Genomic DNA, 4,914 nt, shown 5'->3' with positions numbered 1-4,914 from the left:
TTCAACTTTGGGTCAGTCTCAGGAATTCACTGAAAAAGGGGTGTGTCCTTGAAGGGGTTTGTGTGCTGGGCTGGACTGTAGTTGCAGGGATAAAGAGCACTGCTGGCAGTGGAAGTGCCCTGGGAACTCCATCTACCTCCACCTGAATCCCCCAAGGGGCTCTGGTCTCCTGCAGGTCCTTTCTGACAACTGCAAATCCAGGGAAGTACCTCAAATACAGTGGGGTCTCTGGTGGTTTTTCCTGATTGCTTATGGTCAGACAGCAAAGCTCTCCCTCAATACCCAGTAATTTCACGAGTACTTAACTAATAGAGCAACTACTCATCACTTCAAAATATCCAATCTTTTCCATAAAATGTCACACAGTGTAGTTTCTACCATGAAGAAATGTGGATTTTCAGGATGTAAATTCAGTGCAGGAGAAGAAATACTGGTGTTCACCTGTACTTGCAGTGTCATCGCTTTGTCTATCGTGATGTGCTTCTTCATCTTCCAGGTACATCCACTAGTTTTGATTACACAGAAAATGCTGAATCTCCCTTTTCCAGCTGCCTGTCTGGACCTATGCACTTCCCATGGTTCTCCTGGTTTGCCCTCCCCTTACTCTTTGATCATTTAGATGGCTCTCACCCAACCCAGTTGCTGCTTTGAGCTTTGAGTTAGAAGCAGCCCATCTTGCCCATCTGTCAGTAGTCTGCCTAATTGTTTCCTTAGCAAGAACCTCATAATTTCTCAATGAATTCATATGACATGGATCAATACTTACACTATTATTTTTAATTTCCTATCTATTAGTATAAAATACTTCTTTTATGGTCATCCTTTTGGGAAGGTAAACCTCACAGGAGGCATACAAGATGAGAAGATTGAGGAGATTGCTTTTTTTTTTTTTTTTTAAATTGCAGCATGTTTTCCTGTTGTTTGTTTGGAAACAGGAAAAACCCTTCTGCACTTGTGTGCAGCCAGGTCTCTAAGGAAATCAGGGGGGAGCTGGTGCAAAGGAGCTGTAACATCCAGCTGCAGACTTGAGTGAAGTCTGGTGTAAGGAAAGGAGAAGGAAGTGTCAAGTGGGCAATGGGACAAATGGCACTGCTAGGATGGTGAGGAGCAAGGTTCTCCATGCAGTGTCAGACGTCAAGAGTCTGCTTTTCCTCCCTATGCAGGTCCCTTGGATCAATATCAATTAAAGAATAGTACTTCAAACCGAAATTCAACTAAATGCATCCTTTAAGATGAGAAAGGATTTTTATTAGGTGTTTTTTGCAATCTTCCTCCTTAACTATACCATGAAAGCTCTCCAATTAGCTTTACAAGTCTTGAAGTCTTGAACAAAACTAAGCAAGAGATGTAAGGAGTTTCTTCATTTTAATGAGTTCCATGGTGTATTTTGGTGCTGAGTCTATGAAGCTCAGGTACTGAGAGGAGAGTGATGCAACTGTGTAAGCCGGTAAAGTCAGAAGGAAAAGCTGAAGTGACTTGGAGTATTAATGGGCCCCACTGATGGCTATTACTAAGACAGCCTCCCCAGGGACTTGTTAGAGCAGCTAATTGGAGGCCATGATTACAGACAGGCAAAGGCAGTGTGCTGAGTAAGGTCTTGGTTTGTTTTGATGAAGCAGGAGGTCCAAAGTCTATCACCAGCTACTGGAGGGGAGATCCTGCACCCCCATGTCTGGCACAGGCCTTTTCCTGAGGGTCTGTGGGATGTGGTGGGCAGTGTGATGCCAGAGAAGAACACTGGTATGACACATCCCAGCCTCTGCACAGGGTTGCAAGGAAACAAAGAGGCCCCATTGCAATAACTACATCTCATCTCCTCATAAGCTCTAGACAAAGGGACAAAAACCTCAGGGCTGTTGGGGCCTTCCATTCTTGCCAGCACCCTCTGCCTTCTCCTCTGCAGGCTCTCCTATGCTGTCCCACACTTTGCCCTATTTCCTTGAAGTCTGCAGACACCCATCTCTGTTCACCACCTTGCTCTCATCCCAGCATTTCCATCATTTCACCAATGTCTCATGAACCCTCACCAGCTGTTCCTTAAAATACAAAGCCATGGTCTGATCACAGATACTCTGTGGGTGACCTCTTGCAACACAGCATGACACCTTGAGGGACATTTCTTCATCCTCGTAGACAGTGCCAACCTTCCAAGGTGCACTTTGTGGCAGTTCTTTCTTTCCTGCTCTTTCCTACTACCAAAGAAAGCCTCATCAGGGTGGAAACCACTCCTAAAGTAGGCCATTTCAACCCATCAGCCTTCTTGCAGCCTGTCAGCTGACTAGACAAGTTACCTAACCAGCATCTTCCAAGCCATGGGCCTGCTGCTGGCCTTGCAGGTTCTTAGGTAGACACACCCAAGCCTTGTGCCTCCTGCTGTCCGGTCATGTACTCAAGCAGAAGGGACAGGACAATCCATATCCAGGCCTTCTTTCTGTATGGGTTCCTGGGTATCTACGCAGAGGGGATCCCACAGTCAGCATGCCAACCAGGTGCCTTCTGCTTACCTACCAGGGCTACTGGCACACTGGCCAAAAAGTACAGATCCCAGGTCTAAGTCCAGGGTGACCCGTCAGCTAGTCCAGAGAGAAGTGACCTCACAGTCCCTTTCTGTGGCATGTTCCTGCTGCTGCCCTATCAACTGCAGAGACAGAAGTGACCTCACAGTCACTGCCACAGTCACATTCCTCCTGCTGGTGTAGGATATCTTGAGGCAGAGCTGAGCTCATCAGATCATTCCCACCCATCTCCTCCTTGTGGCCCACAAGCTGATCAGATCCATGGCCCCCCACATTCATCTTTGAATGCCATGTGACTGCACAGCAACCTCACGGTTCCTGCCCTGCCCCAAGGGGTCAAGGGCATAAAGGTGAGGGTTAGGAGAGGGGCTGAAGGTGAGGAGGTTAATGCACACGAACAGGGGTTTAGGATGTTCATTATTCATGTATGGGATTAGGGCTCACCTTTCTGGGTTAGAGATTAAGCATGTGTGTAATGGGAGGGTTTGGTGTTCTGCTTGGGGTGTAAGGTCTGTGGTTTTGTGGTTATGTGAAAGCTCTTTGCTTTAGGGTTTTGTTTAGGGTTTTTCTGCCATGAAGTCTAGGGTTAAATAGAGCATTTTAATGGTAGTGTTAAGGGCAGGGATCAGGGTGAGCAAGAGAGTAAAGGTAAGGGAGAGGGGTTTGGGCTGAGTTTTGCTTCAAGGGATACTTTGAGGTCAGGCTTTACAGTAGTGGATTCCTGTCAGGGTTTGGAGTAGCATTTAGGTTTAGGGATAAAGATTACATGTTAAAATAGGGGAAAGGCTTCACATGACTGTTTTAAGACTGTTTTATAGCAGGATCTGCATTACCTGAACCCTCTTACCTTTTCGGAATCGTTAATTTCTGTTGGCCAAGCTCCTCTTCCCTACCTCAAATCTCACATCTCTCCTGTCCAGCCTTCACCTGACCTTCCAATATCAGTCATCTTTTTGGAAGCAGGATTCTCATGACACTCATGATCTCAGAGTATGTGTCTCACTGCTGTTGGCCACTGCGTTCCTGAGAAAGAAGCAGCTCCTAAGCCAGCATGGAGCACCCTGCATAATGTGCCCAACAGCTCTGCACCACCACAAACGTGTGTGTCCTGCCTACAAGTCTTGGTTCCACAATGGCTCCTATGGGTCCAGAGTAACTTTTCCCAGGTCCTCATGCATGCTTCAGTTTCCCCCAGGCATCTTGCAGGCAGTAGCTGCCTCTGTGTAGAAAACAGAAAGCAGTCCTGAAGGATGACTTTAGGCAAAAGCTGATACCTCTGACATGACAACCTGTGTCCAAGACCTCTTCCCCTATGGGGCCTACCTCGTACTTAGGAAGAGTGGATCTCACAAACTATGTGCAAAGCAGGCTCATACGCTGACCTATCACGGACACTGGCAGATGCGAGCCTAAATGCACCGTTCCCAGCCAGGAGTCAAGGGATGACCTGTCAGCCACTACAGAAAGAGCTCAACTCACAATCCACTTTATAGACATTGACTTAGGACTGGATTAGGCATTTCTGAGGCATCACTAAGCTTATAGTACCACACCTACAAAATACCCCCTTTTTGGCCCAGGACCTGCCCAGCTAGAAGCGAGCTGGTTGTGATCCTTCCAGCCCATGGCACTGCTGCTAGGCTCCCAGCCTCTCTGACACACAGGAGCCAGTTATGCACCAGTCTTGTGAGGTGCTAGGGCAGGAGGGACCTTGCATGCAATGTTCCAACCCCGTGCCTGTTGGTAGCCTCTAAACTCCTTGTGCACAGCAAAGATCATGCTCAGGTCCAGAAGCCATGTGCCTGAAGCTGGCCTAGAAGACACACAGGGGAAGCACCCTCCCATCCCCATCCCCATCGCCATCCCCATCGCCATCCCCAGCCCCAGCTGGCGGTGCTGCTCTGCAGAGAGAGGGGGCTGTGGTGCCTGGGGCACGGTGGCACGCGTCAGGGCTGTGCTGGGCAGGCTGGGAGGCAGACCCAGCTCATGGGGTCACTGCCATTGCCCCAGGGCTGCAACAAATCACTTGCCAGACTCCTTTGGTGGGGCTGCTGCGTGGCCTGGGGCTGCAGAGCTCTCCTCTGCCTCCTCACACCAGATTGAGCACTTGAGCTCTGGTCAGTCCACCTTGGACAGGCTCACACTCTGCGGGCTCCATTCACTGCACTCTCTCAGGCTCACGCTGCCCCTGACGATGTCCCCGCATGCTCTGCACACACCACTCTTGCCAGCAGGTCCCACATGTCTCTCCAACCCTCCCGTCTTCCCCTGCAGTAGTGGCCCCTCACCGCAGCATGTTGGTGCATCTCCAGGCTCAAGGGTGTTTCCTGAGGGCCTGCCCCGTGTGGGGAGTGGTGGGGAGGAAGAGAGCAAGGTCAGCTCCTGGGGCATGGCCGAG

The sequence above is a fragment of the Anser anser genome, assembly GCF_964211835.1.
Source record: "Anser anser genome assembly, contig: HAP1_SCAFFOLD_51, whole genome shotgun sequence".
Lineage (NCBI taxonomy): Eukaryota > Metazoa > Chordata > Aves > Anseriformes > Anatidae > Anser > Anser anser.
Note: the sequence above shows the minus strand (reverse complement) of the source record.